Source organism: Notamacropus eugenii, chromosome 6, assembly GCF_028372415.1.
Source record: "Notamacropus eugenii isolate mMacEug1 chromosome 6, mMacEug1.pri_v2, whole genome shotgun sequence".
Lineage (NCBI taxonomy): Eukaryota > Metazoa > Chordata > Mammalia > Diprotodontia > Macropodidae > Notamacropus > Notamacropus eugenii.
Genome location: NC_092877.1, coordinates 136,183,319 through 136,206,652, shown reverse-complemented (window position 1 = coordinate 136,206,652; position 23,334 = coordinate 136,183,319). Strand labels below are relative to the sequence as shown.

The 23,334-nt window shown below is 40.2% G+C and overlaps 1 protein-coding gene and 2 pseudogenes across 5 annotated transcripts in view; all 3 read left to right on the top strand.

The window, feature by feature from the left end:
* SETD7 (SET domain containing 7, histone lysine methyltransferase) overlaps nt 1–23,334 on the top strand; it is a 155,881-nt gene that overhangs the window by 33,307 nt on the left and 99,240 nt on the right. For all 5 annotated transcript variants that reach the window (XM_072621084.1, XM_072621085.1, XM_072621082.1 and 2 more), the window contains one exon: nt 11,274–11,352. The gene's annotated coding sequence lies outside the window, so the exon portion shown is untranslated. The remainder of the gene's footprint in view (nt 1–11,273; nt 11,353–23,334) is intronic.
* LOC140512149 (E3 SUMO-protein ligase KIAA1586-like) lies at nt 1,662–4,147 on the top strand (annotated as a pseudogene).
* LOC140512148 (E3 SUMO-protein ligase KIAA1586-like) lies at nt 6,898–8,767 on the top strand (annotated as a pseudogene).

Below are 23,334 nucleotides of genomic sequence, written 5' to 3'. Positions count from 1 at the left end.
AAAAACCCTGCACAAAGTTGAGGCTAAGACACAATTCACTGAGTCCTCCTTCCTTTTAACAAATGGAAAAACACCCATGTATAAAGGTGCATGTGTTAGCAGTCAAAATCACTCTTTTGCATTATCTCAGTGGTTTTCAGAAATTGTCCGCTTCAGGGAATTCATTTGGGTGTATGGTGTGGTGAAGTAAAATTTATCAATAAAAATTTCTTTGAAGATTTATTAAGTATTTAAATAGATGTGCCATATGGAAGATATTACTGTGGATATCAAGATAAATACCACAGTCTCTGCTCTACTCTGGTGAGTCTACAATAAAATACACTCCTTTTTTTTTTTTAATTTAAAGCCTTCCACTACCCAAATCCAAACTGTCTGATCACCCCAACTTCACTTTATTCCCTGTTGACCTCTCTACATTCCAACCAAACTGGATTCTACTTCATTATAACCCAGTAAATAACATTTCATCTTCACTCTCTTGCCTTTCCACAGTCTGATGCCCCCTACCCCATTCCTAGAATCCCCCTCCCATCTAATCTCTGACCTTAGGAATCCCAAGGTGCCTCAAAATCCAACACTTGCTACCTCCTATATATGATTTTTCCACACAAACTTACTAGCTCTATGATTCTAAGGTAAGTCTCAGTCTGTCTGTGTCCTATTTTCCTCATATATAAAATGAGGAGGTTGGAATTAATGGACTCTAACATCTGTTGCAGTTTGAAATCTTTGATCCTACAATCCCTTCAGTTTTTAGCATTCTTCCAGAATGTTACTTCAGAATGTTACATTCTTCCACAATGTTCCCAGAAGTTACTTCATATACATTTTGTACTAACATAGTATTCACATGTTTCCCACTAGGAAAATGGAAGCTCTATTAGGGGCAGACCTTTCACTTCTTGTCTTTATAGCCCCAGTGTCTGACTCACAGTGGTTGCTTGCTAAATGTTTATTGAATTGAATAGAATTTCCCTCAAAAAGTTTATAGTTTACTTTGTGATAGACATCCCACAGTGTAAGTGTGCCTTAAGGTAGGCGTGATCAGGAAAAAGAGGTCTTGGACAAATTTGAGGAAGGAAAGAAAATGCATGGACAGTTTTCGGTGGCCCTGGATATAACTAGCAAAGGTCCACATGCATATTTAGGTGCAGGCATGTATGTCTGTACAGGGTCTGTTAGGCAACAACACTGCGTTCTACAAACTACATAGAACAATTCACATTGATACAGAGGATGCTTCAATAACAGAGCTTTCAAGTATCCTAGTTCATGCATCAGTGAACCCTGTATGGAGGGGATGTGCCTTGTAGAGGTTTGTTTTATCTTGAAAATAGCACTGATGTTGCTTTAGGGGTTGAATTGACATTACAAGTGAACTGTAAGTGGAAGTATGTGGATGCTAACAATGGGGAGAGCTCATGTTTTCAAAGGCTTTGTCATTTATAAGATCTTTCCTCACAATAATCCTAAAATCTTCCCTCATCTAATCTTCTATGAACAATCTTCTATGAGCATCCATATAAGGTCATACTGTATATATACATTGTGCTAAGCACAAGAGGTAGAAAGAAAAGGCAAAAATACTGCCTGCCCTCAAGGAGTTTATACTCTAACGGGGGAGACAACATGCACATAAATCAGCTAATATAAGTAACATGAGGAGCATGAAAGATGAAATGACTGAGGAAACAAAGGTTCGATCTTCCAAGTGTATCGATTTATTAAGCAAAGCTTGCCAATTGCCAAAAAAAACTGGGACCAAAACCGTTCAGTTTAGGCTTGGCCCTCAATTACAGGGAGAAACAGAGTTTTATACATTAAAAACAATTAATCAAATCAAATTAATTAAAAGGAAACAATACAACATTAGGTACTCTAATTTTTAATTGGATGAAAGATTAGGAACTTTTCAAGCTGGGAAGCGGAGACAGAACAGGTGCAATTCCCTGAATTCAGAAAAAGAGGCATCCCACTCATCCCTAGTGTTTACAAAGAATCAAAGGGACATGGAAACAAGAACTGACTGATCAGTACAGGGCCAGTTTTCAGATAAGACACATGACTTGCTTGAAATACGCAATTGTGAAAAAACTCCTTGCATCAATCTTTGGATCTGACTGAATTTCTGATCAGTATAACCTAGATCCTTGGTTAAGTGTCTCTAAACAACAGTTAGGGATGGTCCAGCAAAGAATGAAACAGGGTTTTTTTCCCATTCCTACAAGTGAATGAAATTTTCTCACAAGACAGAATTTGGACTGGAGTCATAACTGAATAGAAAGGGAACTGAACTAGCTCCAGACCTGAGTCCCAAGATGGACTCAGGGTAGTTCACTCAATTCCCACAATTAACCACTTGCTGTCCTAATATCAGTACTTCTCCCACATATACAGAGTAAATAAAAGGTAACCTTAGAGCAGATGGCATGAGCAGCTAAAGGGGAGGCCATAGAAGTTTGTAAAGATGATGCCAACCTATTCTAGTGGAGGGAGTGTCCTCACCAGGGAGCTTCCTATAGCAGTAAAATCACAGCTTGAATCCCTATCTATGTGGTAATATAATATCTGATTTCTTCTATATGAATCACAATTAAGAGCTGAGATGAAATGAACCTACCTCAGGAGGGAGGGGTGCAGGAAAGGCCTCCTCCTTCCTTAGGAGAAAAGAAGGTTCTCCAGTGGCATCCTGGTGCTGGTTCATACTGGCTCATGACAGCCTGTAAATTTAAACAAAGCCATTATTAAAAATCAAATCAGAGTAACTTAAAATTAAATTATATTAAAAGCAAAGGTGATAAACACCTAAAACTCATCACTTCCTAGTTATTTCACTATTATCTGTGCTCTTAAGATTATTTCTGACTATATGTCTGAATCATAGAAATATTATATAATGTTGTAGTCCTGTGTATCTCTTTCCAGCTCTGTGTTCAGTGACATGTTGGTAGCTTAAAATCAGTCATGGTGGGAGTATTTACACAATTAAGGAAGATTAAACATAAAACAAAAATCACGTCTGTAACTACTACCTTGGGAATAGCACCAAATATACATGGAAATATTCTTCCAATATTCTAAAGCTATTGTTTGATTCAGCATAGTAGTCTCTCAGATCATTGTTGAAAGAGTGAAGTTCCAACAGATGTTTCACATTCATCTTGCTCATTAACATAAAGGAAAATCTCAACCAACATTCATGTTGGAACTATACTCCTTCATCAAAAATATGAGCAACATTTTTGCTGAATCAGAAAGCAATCAAATTACTTGAAATTACACAAATCAATATATTTTGGTCTGTTTTATGACACTGTTGTTGATAGAATTATTAAAACTGATAGTTGTTTTTGCAACAAAAAGCAAGCCACACTGAAGTTATAATTAAACTAAAAAGCAAGGCATACATACATATATATTTAAAATTTGTTACTTCTAAAATTACATAAAGAAATCATTAACAAATACTTTTACTTTGACATTCAAATAGTATCATGAATTTTGCTACGGTAACAAAATTATTTTTCAACTTCTGTTCCTAAATTGCCAAAACAGAGTGATCAATTAAGTTTTTTTTTTAACTTGAAGGTGAAAACAGTCAAAGAAAATAATGATAGAAATGAAAATCATTGTGGCACATCAAAGCCAGTGGAACCAAATTTTGAATCTTTTGAACAGTCAATTGATAAAGAAAAATTATGATGTTTGTCTAAGGGGAAAAAATTATCTTGTGCTTCCAGATTTTTGGAATGAAAAGCAAACATTTAAATATAAAGAACAGTACAATGACTTGAAATAAAAGAAGTTAAATTAGGATGTAAGGACTGTTCAACAGTTTAGCATTTAGGAATAATAATAATATAAAAAAAAAAGCATGTGCATGTGTCCAAGCAATAGAGTACATATTTAGTAACACCAAATGGCATTAATAAAATTTCTAGGCAAGTTTCCCTTAAAAAAATAATTAGGAAACAGTGTTTCTAAAGCTCATTCTAAAATTCAAGATTTGTTTTTTAAAAGTCAGCTAATGACTTTGTTTCCAATTTAGTGCATAAACTAAGTAATAAGAATATTAATGCAATCAAAAATTTTCAATACTGTTTACAGTTTAGTAAAATGTAATAGGCTATTTCCTGGTAATTGAGGGAGTCATAGAATTCCAAGAGAAAGATGCAGTTGTCCTTCAACAGTTTCCAAATCTTTGTGATTTCTTTGGGATTTTCTTGGCAGAGATACTGGAGTGGTTTGCCATTTCCTTCTCCAACTCATTTGACAGATGACGAATAGAGGCAAACAGGGTGAAGTGATTTGCCCGGGGTCACACAACTAGTACATATCTGAGGCCAGACTCTTGAGGAAGAGTAATCTTCTTGACTCCAGGCTTAGCACTCTATCCACTGCCCCACCTAGCTGCCCTAGAAAAAAAAACAGGGTAGATATAGGCAATTATTAACATATGCAAAACTGCAACAAAAATGTCAAAACATATGAAAATGTTTCAGGTTATAGAAAACAATATAAAAATCTGTATTATGATTGATGAGGCATCTGCCATTTTGAAGAAAAACCCTTAGTCATTTCTCTCCAGGGAGCAGTTCCATCCACACTGGTGATATTACTTATTGCTTTAAAAGAATTAGTGTTGATTATAGCAGAGTATATTTTTTAATACATGATTGTCCACTTCTAAATTATTGTGGAAAAATTTTAAATGACTATTAAATTTGCTATTGTCCTTTGTTGTCAGAGAACCAAAATGACATCACTATGATAAAGTCAAGTTTCAATGTGTCTGGCTGATCAGACCAATATGAGCTCAGAATGCTCTACCACAGATCAGGAACAAATAGTCCATGTGTGAACATCTGGGGTGGCTACTCTAAATTTGCACATCCTATGTTTCCTTTGAGTTGTTTCAATTCTGCTTTGCCCATAGAGCCCAGCACCTTCTCTGATGTGGACAAGCCATGCTGAGAAGTCCTATGTCAGTGTCTCCCATGTCACACAATCGATTCCAAAGTTCTCGAGAGAGACCTTGAGAGTGTCCTTGTACCTCTTCTTCTGACTACCATGTGAAGGCTTGCCTTGAGTGAGTTCTCCATAAAATAGTCTTTTTGGCCAGCATACGTTATGCATTCAAACAATGTGTCCAGCCCATCAGAGTTGCTCTCTCTGAAGCATACATTTAATGTAGCATCTAAGTAAGGACCTCAAATGTCTGGTACTTTATCTTGTCAGGTGATCTTCAGAATCTTCCTAAGAGAATTCAAATAGAAATGATTCAGTTTCCTGGCATGGCGCTGGTAGACTGTCCATGTTTCATAAGCATATAACAATGAGGTCAGCACAACAGCTCTGTAGACCTTCAGTTTGGTAGTCAGTCTAATACCTCTTCTCTCCCATACTTACCTTTGGAGCCTTCCAAACACTGAGCTAGCTCTGGCAATGCGTGCATCAACCTCATTATCAATGTATACATCCCTGGAAAGTACACTGCCAAAGTAAGTGAACTTATCCACAGCATTCAAAACTTCTCCATTTCCTGTAACTGATAGTTCCACATATGGATGGTGTGGTGGTGGCTGATAGAGCACCTATGTTTTCTTGGTGTTAATTGTTAGGCCAAAATTAGCACAAATAGCAGAGAATCCATCCATACTTTGTTGCATCTCAGCTTCAGAGGCTGCACTGATTACACAATCATTTGCAAACAGAAAATCATGCACTAACATTCCCTCCACTTTGGTCTTGACTTATTGCATTTTCAAGTTAAAGAATTTAACATCAGTGTGAAAGCTGACCTTGATGCCACATTCATCCTTATTGAAAGCATTTAACAACATGGCTGAAAACATCATGCTAAAAAGCATGGGAACAAGCACATAGTCTTGTTTCACTCCACTGGTGACTGAAAAAGCACCAGAGTATTGTCCATTATCCAGAACCCATGCAAACATGTTGTCATGAAATTGATGTATGATATTGATGAACTTCTCTGGGCAACCAAATTTTGACATAATTTTCCATAAGCCCTCATGACTAACAGTGTCAAAGGCCTTGGTCAGATCTACAAATGTTGTGCACAGACCTCTGTTCTGCTCCTGGCATTTCTCCTGAAGTTGTCGGCAGCAAACACCATATTGACTGTTGCTCAGCCCTTTCTGAAGCCACACTGGCTCTCATGTATATGACCATCTTCCAAGTGAAGGATCAGCCTATTAAGGAGGACTCTGGCAAAAATCTTGCCAGCAATGACTAAGAGAGAGACTCCCCTGTGATTGTCCCAGGACAATCTATTTCCTTTACTTTTAGAGAGATGGACAATGGAAGCATCCTTGAACTCCTGGGGGATAACCTCCTCTTGCCATAAAACCTGAAAAATTTCAGTCAGTTTTGTATTAGCAACGGACCCCTACTTTGTAAATTTCAGCTGGTGTAGAATCAGCACCCAGTGCTTTGCCACATGAAAGGAGCCTAAAGACCCTCAAAACCTCTTCTTCCATTGGAGGTTCCACTAGGGAGGGATTGGTCTCAGCATTGAGTGATGATGGTCTGGTGGGAACACTACGGAAGTGTTCTCTGCTTACCCAACCTGGGCCTGATTACCATGGCAGGCAGAGAATCCCACTTTGTGGTAAAAACACAAAAAAAGTACAAAAAAGTCTGCAAAAATGATTCCACTCATCAGCAGCACATGGAACATGTGCACACTTATAGACAACACAAAATCCAGTAGACCTGAAAGAAAAATAGCTTTTGTTGCAAGAGAGCTCAGCAGGTATCACATCCGAAAAACAGCCCTGAATGAAACAAGGCTGCCAAATGAAGGCCAGCCTACTGAAGTCAGAGCTGTATACACATTTTTCCGGAGTGGCCTCAGTGAAGGGGAGCGCCATGAAGCTGGCGTGGGTTTTGCAATCAAAACTAATCTAGTCAACAAGCTGCTATGACTGCCAAAAGGAGTGAATGACAGGCTCATGACAGTGTGATTGCCACTTGCTGGAAAACACCACACCACCATCATCAGTGCCTATGCTCCCACCATGACAAACCCTGATGAGGTCAAAGAAAAATTTTATGAAGACATAGAGACCTTATCATCAATGTGCCAAAAGAGGACAAGTATAGAATTCCGGATGACTTTAATCCTAGAGTAGGCTCAGACTACCAGACTTGCCAGGGAGTCCTAGGGAGGAATGGAGTTGGAAATAGCAACAGCAATGATCACTTACTACTGAGGACTTGTGCATCTCATGATCTCATCACCAACACTGTCGTCCATTTACTTAAATGCAATAAAACTTCACGGATGCACCCTCACAGCAAACATTGGCATCTAATAGACTACGTGATTGTAAGTAGAGGAGACAGATAAGATGCGAGAATGACAAAGGTAAAGTATGGTGCAGAGTGCTGGACTGATCATAGATTTATCATTTCCAAGCTAAATATTCACATTCATCAAAAGTGGCACCCCCAAGGCAAAATAACTACCAGAAGAATTCATGTCAACAAATGAGAGCTCTTCTCTGAAGGTGAACAATTTGTTGCTAACTTAGAAGGAAAGTTCAGCCAACACACAGTTGGCAGAAATGGAGCAGAAAAGGAGTGGGCAGTGTTCAGAGATTTGGTGTACAGCACTGTATTTGCTCATCTGGGTCAGAACACTTGCAAACACCAAGACTGGTTTGATGAAAATGATGGAGAAATTCAGATGCTGCAAAATGAAAAATGAGAACTCTGTAGGATTTACTAGCAGGATAGTCCATCCACCCCTAAGAAGACAGCATTTAAATTCCATCAAAAGCAAAATACAAGCAAAACTTAGAGAGATGCAGGATTCTGGCTCAGTAAGAAGGGAGATGAAATTCAGTCTTATGTTGATAGTAACAATCCAAAGCACTTTTATGATTCCCTGAAGGCTATTTATGGACCAAAACCTATGGTGCATCACAACTACTCAGTGCTGATGGATCCACATTGATTATCATTAAATTAGTGAATATTTGAAAGCAAAATTAATTGCATTTTGTTCTAGTGGTGCTAATACAATGCTGGGATGAAAGTCTGACACGAATATGCAGTTCTTAGAAAATTTTCCTAAAATCATCAGGCACTGTTTGAATCATTAAATCAATTATCACTTGAAAATTAAACATCTGAACAAGTTAATCCTTTTAAAATATTTCTTGCTGAAATTTATTGCCAGTCCAATAAAACTCAAATCAGCCTAGAAGTTGAGACTAAAGAACTGGAAATCAAAATCATTATAATTAGTTAAATGGGGTGAACCAACCTGGATAATGGAGAAGTTTAAGAACTCCTATTACTGTATGGCATGTGTGGCCTACATTACATATGGATGCATTTTTCTCCTTCTTCTGGTTTGACAAAAAGATTAACTAACATTAATTTATTGCAAGACTTTGCTTTAATGATTGACACTCTTGAAGAATTTCCATCACTTTCAACTGTAATGTAGTCAAAAAGTACAAAAATTAATCAAACACACCATAAGAGCTCCAGAAAGTGTAAATACAGGTACTGGAAAACATGAATCTCAAGCTAAAGATATGATTTTCAGATAAATTTAAAGATACTTCATTTAATAAAAATAATAAATTTAATGTTTTCTAGGAGGACATTACTAGAAAATATAATTCAACATCTGAATTTATATTTTAAATTGTCAAAAATGGTGCTGAAAGTATTTCTAATGATTTTGATTTTTAAGAACCACCTACTTGACTATATAAAGTACTAACCTCTCCATAGATATCTGCGGAAAGCAAATTGTGCATGCAAGTGAAATTTTAAAATGTGAAATTCATTTGAATGATTTTTTGGGATTGTATGGACAATTATGCAGACCAAACAATTTTCCAAATCCTGCAGCTATGCAAAACTCTAAAAAGATAATTAGCACTAGTGCAATTAGGCATTCTGAAGGGGAAGAGGTTTAATTAATAATACATAATATTATTGTGAGAAAATATTTAATGGTAGATCGCACATTGGATGTAATGACAATAAAATTTGGGGGGAAAAGAGTTGAGGGATCAAATTGCAACTTCATTTGTCAAATCATGGTTGAATTGCAACCACAGGTTAGTTGTAGATATGACAGGTGAAAATTAACAAATGCCTTTTGTGAGAATCAATTGAGAATATGGCATTTACAATAAGGAATATTGTAGATTTTATTATTTGTAAATTATGTGCTATACAACCTTTATATCACTAAAATTTATAATAAACTCATGTACATATATACATTTTTTTCCCAGAGAGCTAGCTACTAAACATATACCAGCCCAACACTGAGACTCCTCCACAGATGTCCAGGCAAACATCAGATTGCCCTATAATTCAATATCATTCAGTCCATGTTTAAATGTCCCTTCCTTGGCAGAAGCCTCCTCTGGCTCTTTGTTGGTGGGTAACAGAACAATAATCCAGAAGGGCTTGTAGTAAATGAATTAACTGGTTTGTCTAGCGCCAGGAAAGTCACTTTCTCAGGAGCCTTCCCAATTAGTCTGAAAATTTGGATTGAGTCTGGTGTAAAGACTCAGTTCAACAATTATTTATAAAGTACAGACGCTGGTGTCTGCCTTCAATAAGTTTCCATTTGTTACCCAAACTTACAGTCTTCTGGAAGGAAATGGCATATACAAAGATAATATAAAATATATAAATTAATAGAAAACAAGAAAATACTAACAACTAAAGGTGAATGGCAGGGGTCCAAAAGTGCTCACCTAGTAACAGAGGTCAGAACCAGTCTTCGTTTTGCTCAGCAAATTAGCTGACAACTTTCAGTTCCTCAGATGACCTAAATGTCTTTTTTTTTTTTTTTTTGGTTCTCAAACTCAGATCAATTTGCTCTTTTTGTTATTGTTGTTGTGGGCTTGTTTTTTCCTTCCTGCCTTCAAGTTAGAATCAGTGATCTAATCATCAGTGATCAGCTCATCTTCTATGATGAAGTAGAGGGAATAAATTAATTTCTTTTTTTTTGACTGTGAGACGGAAGGGAAAAGGACGAGAGGGGTGAGCCAAGAGGAGAGGGAAAGAGAAGAGAAAGGAGAGGGGGATAAGAAGGGAAGGAAGGGGAGGAGAGCAAGAGGGGTAACAGAGAGGGGGAAATAAAGACAGAGAGAGAACTGTCCCATGTTCACAATATAGTACTGGGGAAATAATTCCTATTAGATGGTGAATGTCATGGTCTGTCCTGAGGATGCCCGCTACTGAGCCATTTTCCCCAGGGACTCAGCTCAGTTGAGAAGGATCACCTCTGAAGACTCAGAGATCAAAACAGCAGAATGTGTCAACATAGTTCCAATCTCCTCCTGAAGACACTCTTTCTGGGTTCTGACCCACACTTGTTACTAATATTACCCCTCCCCCCAGAGCATACAACAACCTCTCTCCAACATATTCCCCAAGAAAGATGATCAAGGACCTTCCAGATGCTCTTGGTGAAAGGATCTGACTAAGAATTAGGCACAGATTTAGAATCGAAAGGTTCCTTAGAGGCCAGAAAAATCCAAGCTCCTCATTTTATAGACAAAGAAACTGAAATAAATTGGAAGTGAAATGACTTGCCCAGGGTCATACAACTGGTAAGTGTCTGAGGCAAGACTTGAACTTGATCCTTGAACCCTTCCTAATTCCATTTCCAGAACTCTATCCACCACATAACCTAGATCATCCATCTTCTTCCATGTCTGGTCCACAGGATCATACCCTTTCCTGCTGTCAGTTCAGTCTACTGGTGTTTTAATCATTTACAAGTAAGGTCTCTCTATCCACCTATGACACAATATGAACCGGGGCAGGCTGGTTGTTCCTGCTGTTGTTATAGAATTCTGAAGTAAAAGGGGGAAAACACAAGCTGAATATTTCAGTCCCTAGTTAGGCATAATTCATAAGTTACAAGACTCAAGGATCAAGTGATGGTGAAGGATCCCAAATAATCAGCCAGCAAGAACTGGCTCCAGCAGGCTAATTATTAAATTTCTGAAGTGACCTTTTATATACATATATATATGTGTGTGTGTATGTATGTGTATATATTATATATGTATGTACAGACATATAGAGTATATATAGTTGATTTAAATATAATACATAGTATATATACTATATATACCTTATATATACTTTATGCAAATTCTATAAATCAGAATTGTCTAGGCTTAAGAAACTGGTGGATAAAATGTTAATAGTATAGATTAACTTAAAAATGTTTTATGTGTACATTTTTTTTTCAGAGATCCAGTTGCTAAACATTTATCAGCCCTTCCCGAAAATACCTGAAGAGACGGAGCAAGTTGAACTACTTCCTAAATGGTAAGTAACCCAAACTGAGTTTCTCGTCGCTAAGCCTCACCCCCATCGAACATCTCTAACTGTGTTCCATACTGAGAAGGATCTGTAAGCTAGCTAGATGATCTCCAGCAGAAGTGGGTCTACTCAGTGCCAGTTCCCTTGCTGTCAGGTTCTACTTCTGTGAAAAGAGCAAAGCCCCTTGGGTTGCTCAGAGTTCTTCCTGTAAATTCCATTCCCATGTTGCCAGGGTGGACAACTGCTACATCTCTGAGATGCTGTTATTCAGTTGTCTCTAACTTGCAACCCATTTGGAGTTTTCTTGGCACAGATACTGGAGTGGTCTGTCATTTCCTTCTCCAGCTCATTTTCTAAATGAGAAAACTGAGGCAAACAGAGTTAAGTGACCTGCCCAGGGTCACACAGTTAGGAAGTCTCTGAGGCCAGATTTGAACTCAGGAAGATGAGTCTTCCTGACTCCAGGCCTCATACTCTATCCACTACACCACCTAATTGCCCCATGTCTTTGGGATATCAGAGATCAAATGTAGAGTCAATGTGTTACACATTCTCACCTTGAAATGAGGATGGCCCTGGTGCTGAATGTTACTGGAAACAAATGCTACCGTAGGCAAGCTTCCTTCTCTGCGTCTACCCAAAGAGTGTTGAGACCCCAGTTTGGAGTTTGAATTCAGCCTTCTCTATTTGCAGTAGGATCAAGGCCCAGTAGATCAAGCAAGATTTGTCTCCCCATATAAATGTTCCCTTGGTTTGATCAGCTGAAAAGGTACAGGGCTACATCTTAAAAGCCAACTCACATGGACCAGAGAAAGTCAATGTTTCCTCCCTCTGACCTTGGAAAAGTCAGTGCATTGTGGAATAGGTTCTGGCAGAAGCTGAAGTCCCACCTGTGGGAAGAGCTGTCCCAGTCACAGGTACCTGCAAGAGTTTCCCTTACAGCTGAGATAACATCATGTAGTGAAAAGAGTCATGAACTTGCCTTGAGAATCCTGTCTCAGACACTCAGTAGCTATGTGGCTGTAGACACGTCACAAGACCACGTGATCTTCAGAGTGGAAAGGGATGTTCCAAGGCTGAGTTCAATCCAGACCTGGACAAGAAGCCCCCCTTCAACATACCCAACAAATGGTCATCCACCTTTTGTTTAAAGATCTCCAGTGAGAGTGAACCTACTACCGGTCTGAACCTTAGTTTCCTCATGGGTAAAATGGATATACTAAATACCGATAGTACCAACCTCAGGATTGTTGGGAGTATAGATGTGATAGTATACATAAAGTACCAGTTAAATCTTAAAGCACCAGGTAAATGTCAGCTATTATCATGACTCTTGCTAGCCCAGGTGCATTTCTAGCACTCTGCTCACCACCTGCACCAACCCTTCCAGGGTTTGTAGGAAAAGAGAAGGGGACTCACAGTGCTGGTGCGCACACATCCTAACCTGTGACAAAGATGCCCACTGCTGGACAGTTGTCCCCAGTAGGAGACTTGCTTTCAGGCCTGAAGGATATGCTACACAGCTCTGATAACAAATCTCTGTGTAAATTCCTTTTAGATGTACTCAGTCTCCTAGCTCCCAAGGAATACAAGACCTGTCCAATGGACACAAGATCTTCCAACATTCCCCAAGGAAACACAAGACCCACTACATAAATTATTGACTGGCTTTCTCCTTATCTCAGTACCTTTGCATGGGCTGTCCCACTTGTCTGGAATGCTCCCTGTCCTGAACTCCTTTCCTAGCCTCCTTCAAGGCTCAGCTCAACCACCTCCTTGATTCCCATCCCCAGTTGTTACAGCCTCTCTCCCATATTATTTAGCATTTTATTTTGTACATACTTTGCACTTAATTATTTATCATTCCTCAATCTCCCCAGTAGAATGTAAGCTAGACTATTTTTGCATCCCCAGAGCATAGATAGCACTCACAGTTACTATCACATGGGTCTGTTGAATGACTGAATGGTACAGCAGCCAGGGCCACACACAACACCACTAAGAAGTCAAGAGGGAAAAACCTTGGACCACCCCAACTGAGCCACTGTAAGATTTTCAGGGTTTTATGTACCATCTACTTACTCACATACACAGGGGTTTTATGGGATGCTCAGAGAGGTCTAGCACCTTTTGGTGAAGCCCTTTTCAGGGCTGCTCATCCTCCTTTAGTGTCCAACCTCACCCAACTCTCACTTGTGGCTCCAATAAGCTGTAGTGTGCTCAAATCATCTCAGGAGATGGTCTAAACCAGGTTGAGGGTAGCCAATAGGCCTCGAACCCATTGGTGAGTTAGGGGGATATCTGCTCCAAGTATGTGAAGACTTCCCCTGGTTGAATGGGCTGATGAAAACAATCTGTTTCTATATCCATGAAAGTCACTGACATTGAAGACACCAAGGTCATCCACTGCATCCCACACTATGGCCAGTCATCCTGCCTCTTGACTTTGATGACTCAGGAAGAAAGAGGGAGGCTGGTGACTTTATGCAATTCTGACTCAAATGCAGTTCATGAGCAAGTCAAAACATCACCCTCTTTGAAAGCAAAGGACCACCACCAACAACAACATCTACCACAACGAAACTCAAAAGAGTATATTGATCTGATGGGTGTAAACAACGTGGAGGGAATACAGAGTTGGTCTAAGTACCTGCTAGATCAAGGAAGAGTAGGTGATGCTTCTCTCCAAGTCATCAGACCCATGATCTCCCTCATCTAAGCTTATTCATATTTCCCTCTATTGCACAGATCCAGAGAAATTCCTGCACCTCTTTGCTTGTGCATCCCTTGCCCCCCCAAACATATACACCTCTCTATAGTTCTTCAGGCAGAGATTGAATGATTGTCAGAGATGTCGTAGAGGGAATTCCTGTTCTGGTTCAGTTGAAAGGTCATCTAGTCCAATACCAGATGGCCTCTGAGAACCCTTCCAACTCTGAGATTCTGTGGTTCTAGAACTCACATTAGGACACTGAGCTGGTTTTGTTCACTGGAAGCTATACTACTTCCTACATGGTGTGCATAATAAGGAACAGACTTCATTCATAGAGTCTTACAGTGTCATCATGGACAGAATGTTGGACTTGGAGGCAGGAAGATATGGGTTTGAATCCTGCCTCACACACTCATTAGTTATGTGATCCTGGACAAACCACAAACTCTCTGAGCCTCACTTTCCTCATTTGTAAAATGTTGGTAATAATAATAGCACTTACCTCACAGTGTTGCTCTGAGGCTCCAAGAAGATAATGTATATAAAACATTTTGCAAACCTTATATCCACACAAACTGTGATTTTTATTACTATTTCTTAGAGTTCATTCTGTGTTTTTACATCAGAAATATTTGTAAAGGGGGAAAAAAATATCCCATTCATTTACAACTTCCTTACCCATCACAAACCACCCTAAAAACACTTGGTGCTAGCTTGTAGGTGGTTGTCACATCAGGTCCCCTTCTTATGAAAGGCAGCCATTGTCTAGCAAGCTGAGGACGCAGGATACTGAGTGCTTGAACCATGATACTAGCATCTATGTGACACCTTAATTTTTTCAAAGTGTTTTACAAATATTCTTTCATTTGATCCTCACAACAACCCTGGAAAGCAGGTGATATTAATACCTCCATTTTACAGAGGAGGAAATTGAAGCAACAGAGATTAACTGATTTGCCCAGGGTCACAACATTCTTATTAAGGGGACTGCTCTGATTTTTCCACCGGGATTGAAAAGTGGCACGTTTCCTTTTCCCCACCACTCCCCCTCTTCCTTTTCAGCCTCTCTTCCCCCATTAGATTGCAAGATCCTTGAAGGCAGGGACTCTCTCTCTCTCTCTCTTTTTTTTTTTTTTTGGTATTTGTTTGCCCAGTGCTTAGCCCAATGCTGCCACATAGTAGGCATTTAATAAATATCAATTGATATTAAAAGTCTAAGGCAGGATTCAATTTCATGTCTTTCTGACTCCAACTCCCACAAAGAATAAGAAATATTCTTGGGTATGGAGCAAGAGATTAAATAAACTTTTAGACTTTAAAAAAATTTGACTGTGATTGTTACAAGGAAACTCAGTGATTCTCAAAGTGCACACAACTTATTCAAGTGGTCCAGGAGGCCCAAATGATTTTCATAAGAATACTGGCATCTAATTTCTAATAAGGTATATATCGAATGAAATGTTTAATCCACACAAACAAAAGTTCTTGGAGTGGTGGTCCTCAATTTTTAAGAGCATAAAGAGGACCCCAAAGCTTGAGGACCTGTTTGAGCTGCTCAGGAGGAAGCAGGGGCTACCTGCCTCTTTTAACAGGTTAGGTAAATAACTTATCTTTAGCTAATGAGCACATTTAGGGTTAGCACTTTCTCTCACTCCTGGGACAAGCAGGCAGCCTCCCGCCCACTCCTAAGGATAATACAGTCACGAGACTAAATTGGAAAGATAAGAAATCTGAACCTATTCCTGTCTCCCCCACTAATCTGCCACATGACCTTGGGAGTCGCTTAATCTCTCAATCCCTTCTTTTCCTTGTGTATGGAGTAGGATGAGTAATAGCTGCCCCTGCCTGGAGGGCAGGCTGATTAGGGGATAATGTAGGAAAATAGTCCAGGCTTTTGGGAGAAAAATACAAGGTATTTATTTCCTCCCCTCTCCCACCTTATTCTATTAAATCTCTTAGGGCACAGAAACCAGGGATCAGATCTTAGACCCCCAAAGCTCATCCTCAGCCCATTGATTAGACATTTGGGGGGTAAATGGAGGACTATTCAGAAAGAGCGCCCAAGTTTCACACACAAAGAAAACAGACAGTAAATAGCATTTGCTAGATCCCCTTGTTGTTCAACCATTTTTATATCAATCTGACTCTTTGTGACCCTGTCTGGGGTTTTCTTGGCAGAGATATTGGAGTGGTTTACCATTTCCACAGTTCATGTGAGAAAACTCAGGCAAACAGGGTTAAAGTGACTTTCCCAGTCACACAGCAAAGAAGTGTCTGAAGCTGGATTGGAATTTAGGAAGATGAGTCTTCCAGACTCCACACCTAGAACCCTAGGCAGTATTGCACCACCCAGCTGCCCTGCCAACTCTGCCCCTACCAAACAAAGCAAACTAAGTGACTGTCCTAAAGCAGCTGTGTGACCTTAGGCAAGTCACTTAGTTTCTTCTTGTCTCGGTAAAAAGGGGATATGATCATCTGATAATCTTTTAATCTGGGGTGGGGAACCTAGGGACTGTGGGAAACAAGGAAGTTCTATTTTCCATAATTCTGGGTGATAAGGGTTGTAACCTGTGACCAAGCATGGTCAGGTTAGAGGTCAGAAACTAATGAGTAGGCTCAATGAGCTGTTTGAGGGAAAGCCTATCAGAGACGAGAACATAAAGTCACATGGCCTGAGGACAGTGTCTCCAGAGATCCAAAGTTTGGAAAACAGTGTAAGAAGCCCCATCTTTCTGAACGTGTTGTAGCAGTCCTGTAACCTTACTGGGGAGGCTACCCATCCATTCAGGGGAATGGACATAAAGATTAATAAAAGTTTTCCTGATTTCACAACAGACATTGTTCTCTGTTTAAGAACAATGATCAAAAGGCCAAGGACCTTGATGGCCACAGATGGAAGCCACAGGTTCCCCATCCTTGTAATACTGTCCTAATGCACGAAATAGAACGACGCAGTCTGGACAACTTCTCTATTCCTCTACCCTCTTCCCTAAATACCCCTCAAATTTTCTCTTGCCTTTTTGTCATTTATTTTCCTTGTCCTTCTAAGCTCCCATGTTCATTTTAACCTACTTTTACTTGGATAAAAATATTAGGGGAGGTTGGAGTGGGTGAGCACACTAAGTGAGTTGCTTCTAACTCCTTAGTCTGACATTCAAGGCCCTCCACAATCAGGCGCCACCAGCGTCAGTGAGTACTTTCCAGTGAAAATGGTCTACCCTCTTTGTCCCAGGGTAACATGGTGGAAATAACACTTGGATTTGGGGTCAGAGGACCTGAGCCCAGATCTGTGCTCTACTCAATGACCTTGGGCAGATCACTTCACCCCTTCAAATCTCTGTTTCTTTATATGTCAAATGAGGGAATTGCACTAGATGACCAGGTCTCTTCCAACTCTACACCCTGCTATCTCCCCCAATCTGTTATAATGTAAAGAGTATAACGCAAAGGATTTATTAGTCAGAGGACCTAAGTTAAAATCCCAGATGTTTTACAACCTGTGTGACCTTGGACAAGTCACTTGAACTCTGTTTCCCCATCGGTAAAATAAAGAGATTGGACTAACTGTCCTCCAGAAGTCAATTTCAGCTCTAGGAGCCTGCGTCCTGCAATGTCCCACATCTGAGTTCTGTTCCATCCATCTGAAATATCACTGACAATACTCGGGCAAGGCTCAGCCTTGGATCACTCCCACCATTCTTCACTTTCTCTCCTACACATGTGCTGCCACACATGAAGATGGAGAAAATCATCCTTCTGATAGAGTCCACTACAAATTTATGTTACACAATCTCAGCTGGGCCCTTACTGCTGCTGGGCAATCCTACTACACCTCCCTTACCAACTCATTATCCCACTCTCGATGGTGGCTCTTCCAAATCTTTCATCTTTCCTCAAACCTCCCAATCCCCTTGCTTTCTCAGCTAAGAATCTCGCTTCATATTTTACAGAAAAAAATTGAGGTTGTTCACTGTGATCTCCCTCTTTTCTTCATCTCCTATCATTTGGGGTGTCTTCTGTCACTATTTCCTCCTTCACCCCTGTTTCAATGATGAAGTGACCTTCCTCCTTACCAACACTAACTCCTGTACCTGCTAAGAGATCTCATTCTACCTTCATCTCCTCAAAAAGATCACCCTTCTCTCATCCCCTCTTTCACTCTCTCCCTATGTACTGGCTCATTGCCTGCTGCCTACAAGCATGCCTGGGTCTCTCCATCCTGAAATAAAAACCCTCACTTGGTCCTTCTGTCCCCATAACTATCATCATAACATATCTCTTTCACCTTCTCAAAAAGGTAGTCTACAAAAGAATCCTCTACTTGCTCTCCTCCTGCTCTCTTCTCACCCCCTTACAATCTGACTTCGGATTTTTTCATTCCACTAAAAAAATTCCCTCCAAAGTTACCAGTGACCTCTCAGTTGCCATACCCAGTGGTCTCTTCTCTATCCTCATTCTCCTTGACCTCTCTGCACCTTTTGACACTTTAGATCACTCTCTCCTCCTTGATATTCTTTTCTCTCTCGGGGTTTAGATCACCACTGTCTCCTGGTTTGCCTCTTATTATCTGATTACTTCACCGTCTCCTTTACTACATCCCTCACAGGTCACTGCCTCTAATCATAGGTGTCTTTCAGGGTTCTGTCCCGGTGACATTTGTTTACATGTCTCCTTCCCCATTATATTCTAAAGTTCTTGAGTGCAGGAATTTTTTTTTATAACCCCATTGCGTAGCACAGTGCCCAGTGCATGGTCGATACTTAATAAATGTTTATTAGTTGACCGATTGATACTGTGTGACACTAGGTAGGTCACTTAACCTTTCTGAACTTCAGTTTCCTCATCTATGAAATGGGGATAAAAATGGCACCTACCTGACCGGGCTATTTTTAGGCTCAAAGGAGAAGATGTAGATTAAGTATTTTGTAAGTCTTAAAGTAATATACAAATGTAAGTTCTTTTTATTCTGGGAGCCAGGGAATTTTGCTGGCTAGTTCAGTCAAGGGGTCAGCTGGGGTCTGGTTGGTTACCTAGGGCTATCAAATGAGATAAAGCACTTTGTAAACCTTAAAGCCTATATAAACATTAGCTATATTTTGAATTATTTCTTAGCAAGAGAAAATGTATCTTCAGACAGACAGAAGTGACCTTGAGGAAATATGATAAAAAGAGGATTTATTTTAGTAATCCCTTTGGATTCACTGGTTATTTCTCTCCTTCTATACTTGGGAGGGGGAGCTAGTGTGTGGGGTTTCAAATTTGGCAGATGGGATATATGAGGGCCTATGAGAAGCGTCTTGTCAGAGGAGCCAAGTAGATGAACCCATTAGGCCTAGAACTCAAAGCTCCCACAATGAACCTACCCCTGCTGGGTCCTCAGGGAGAAGGGAAAGAATGTTGAACTTGGAATCAGAAGGCAATGATGAATGCTTGCTTCTGTCTCACTTAATCTGCTTGGGCTCTACTTTCCTGATCTGCAAAATGGGGCTAAGAATACCTGGCCTGCAACCTGCCAGCTGGATAGTTAGACAAGGTATATGAATGCCTTCGCTCATGAGGATGGATGTTAGATAAGGTCCAGCCACAGGCAAAATGGTGAGGTAGACCAAGGTTTTCTTGGGTTTTGCATCCCTCCTTGGGTGCTCCTCTTCTCCCTTTTCAGCACCCATTTCTTCTTCCTCACACATGGCCCACCGCATAGATTCAAGATCTCAACATCTGAGCTCTTCCCCAGACTCATAGAAGGATAGAGCTGGCCTCAGTCTCCTCTTCTGTAAAATGAGGTGGGATTGGATGACCTAGCCCACAGCTCTAGATCTGTGACCCTACAGCAATAAGAACAACCCATCCTGTGAGTATCTCTTGGTATTTCCCAAACAAATTTCAGATACTGGAAGATACTCATGATTCTTTTAATCACCATGTTGGTCACTGGTAACAGGTTATCCAACACAGGATAACTAGGTTCAGCCTTAAGGGTCTGAAGGTCTAGGAGCCCCCAAAGTCAGTAGACCCAGTATCCTTGGTTTCTCCCTGCCTAGGCTGTAGACTCTTTTCACTCATAATTCAGAGATTCCATTGTGAAAACTCAAGCAGCTTCCTCATCTTTCCTGTCCTAGGACCTGGATCCATTCACAATGAGCACCAGAGAAAGGGTGATGGACTACTGATGGTCCACAGGACGAACTTAGAAAGATGAACTCATAAGACCCAAGGCAGAGAAAGGCAAACAGAAATGTCCCATTTCCTTGTCCCTTATGAGACACTTCTAGCAATTACAAGAGGTGACATGACTGTGGGCAGAGAGTTGAAGTTAGAGTCAGGAGTTCCTGGGTCCTGGACTTGGAGTCAGGAAGATTTGACTTCAAGTCCTTTTTTTTGACACATCCTGACTGTGTGACTCCAGACAAATCACTTAACCTCTCATTGCTCTGGGCAATCTTCAAGACTCTAAGTCTAGAGAAGGTACCCCCCTGAAATTGGCACTTGGATATTCCTCATTAATTGTGCCATACTTTATTTTTTTCATGGTTTTTTTTTTCCTTTTAGCCTGTTTCTTCTTTCACCACTATGACTAATATGGAAATATGTTTTACACGATTGCACATATATAACCTATATCAAATTGCTTACCATTTTATGGAGGAGAGGAGAAGAGAGAGGAAGGGAAAAAAATTTGGAACTCAAAATTTTGTAAAAATGAATGCTAAAAATTGTCTTTACATAGAATGGGAAAAAATAAAATACTATTTTAAAATATAGTCCCCTATACCAATGAATTCACAGGTCTAGTCTCTATCCTTACTCACTGTGGAGAGTAGTTGTTCAAATGAAGTATTATATGTAAAACACCTTCTAAACTTTAAAATATTTTAAAAATATCATTTGTTATTTTTCTAGGAACCAGGAAATTTTCTCATATCCCTGATCCTAGTAAATTCCCGTTGGTCAAAAGGGTAGCAAGGGTCTTGTTATCCATGACTAGCAAACATAGTAAACAATAAGAATAAATAAGAAAAACTGAATGGGAGTAATACATGTGAAGCCGTTAGCAAATAATAATAGGTAGCATTTACATAGAATTTACCATGTGTCAGGTATTGTGCTAAGCGCTTTACAATTTATTATTTCACTTGATCCTCACAACAACCCTGGGAGATAGATGCTATTATTATCCCCATTTTACATTTGAGGAAATTGAGGCAGACAGAGGTTAACTAAGTTGCCCCAATCACTCAGCCAATAAGTGTCTAAGGCCCCACTGGTACTCCTTCCAAACCTGGCACTCTACTGCACCACCTAACTGACCAATTATACAGTATCAGGCTTAATATACACCTCTGGCATTGTAAAGTTTACCAGAACTTATTTGGAAAGTATCCCTAAAAAAAACCAACACTCAATATCCGTAAAACAGAGCATCCATCAGCCTAAGGCAGTTAAAGAAAAATGAACACTTTCACATCAGAGTGAGAAGAGAATTGATGGACATTCTTAGAGAGCACAACAAGCAGGTCAAAAACCTGCAGAAATCCTTTGGACAGGATTTCACAGGAATAGTAAATAATGATAGTAAGAATTTATACAGTGTTAACTTTAAGGCTTGCAAAGTGCTTTACAAACAGTCTCTAATTTTGGCTTCAAGATAAACTTGTGAGAAAGGTGCTATCATTATCCCCATTTTACAGGTGAGGAAACTGAGGTAGACAGAGGTTCCGTGACTTGCCTAGAGCCATATAACTGCTAAGTGTCCAAGTTTGAGTTGAACTCAGGTCTTCCTGCCTCTTGGTCCATCCTCCTATCCACTGTACCACTTAACTGTCAATAACAGACATATGCAGGGGTGAGGAACCTTCAGCCTCAAGGCCACATGTGGCCCTCCAGGTCCTCAAGTGCAGCCTTTAGACTGAATCCAAACTTCACAGAATAAATCCCCTTAGTAAAAGGATCTGTCCTATAAAATTTGAACTGAGTCAAAAGGCCACACCCGAGGACCTAGAAGGGCACCTGTGGTCTCGAGCCTGCAGGTTCCCCAACCCGTTAGGCATGCAAAGCGAGGAAAAGCTAACTTCCCAGTTAATTACCAGCACTAATTTAGCACTAGGCTCTTCTTACCTATTCTCCCGGTTCTGACGAAACATGTTCTATTGGGGCATAGGGGGAGGGAGAAGAAAGAGAATAGCATACACAGATAAGTGATTTATTGGGGGGCCCCTAACAACGGGAGAAATCAGGAGTGACCTTGTAGAAAATGGAACTCAAGTTCCAGGCTGAGCCTGGAAGAGAGCTCAGGATTCCAAGAGACAGAGGCAGAGGGAGAAAGTACATTCCAAGGCTCAGCCTGTGGGGGAAATGAGAACCAGAGATGAAATATCACTTCAGAGATGAGGAAACTAAGCCCAGAATTAGGATGTAACTTGCCCCAGGTCCCATGGGTGGGAAATGGTAACGGCGGGATGGGAAGCCTAGTCCAACACTGTCACCACTAGAGAATGCAGAGTCCCAGAAAACCACTTCTCCACAAATGTGGGAAGTGTCCCAGAGCCATGATCTCCCCCTAGCTTGAGCCTAGCAGCTCAATAACCTGCAGCTCAGAGGCCCTCCCAGCCTCCTCAGGTCCAGGGCACTGATTTACGCTTAGCAAATGTAACCTGAAACAGGGTTCTCATTTCCCTCCCCTCATGAGGAGGCTTTGGAATGATTTGTGATGACTCCTTTGAAATAGAGGCTGGGTGTGGGCTTCAGTTACTGGGTTGCTGCTCCCAGGAATATGAGCTCAGCATTTGTTTCTGTGGGTGGAGCACAGCATACTGGAACTCTTTACCAGAGACCTCGCCCTTCCCCCCCTTTCTTTGGTCAGTGGTAGCACATATTTGTCAGGGTCCTCCTCCAAGAGAGAATATGCCCTTTTAAGGGACTGTGGTGAGGAACAGCAGAGGAAAAGCTAGTTTCTGATGAATAGCACCTTTTACCTCTGTTTTGGTGAATCTCTTACGACCTGTGATTTTATAGCATGTGAATAATTTTTAAATTATTTTTTCAATGAATAAGCATATGTTTTCTTTCCCATCTTCTCTTTGATTGGAAAAAAAAAAAAGAAAGGAAAGGAAAAAAAAAACCAAACCCTTGTAACAAATAGGTAGAGTCAAACAAAACAAATTCCCACATTGGCCATGTCTAAAAATACATGTCTCATTCTGTACATTTAGTCTATCACCTCTCTGTAAGGAGTGGGAAGCAGGCTTCATGATGAGTCATCCGGAATCAATGACTGG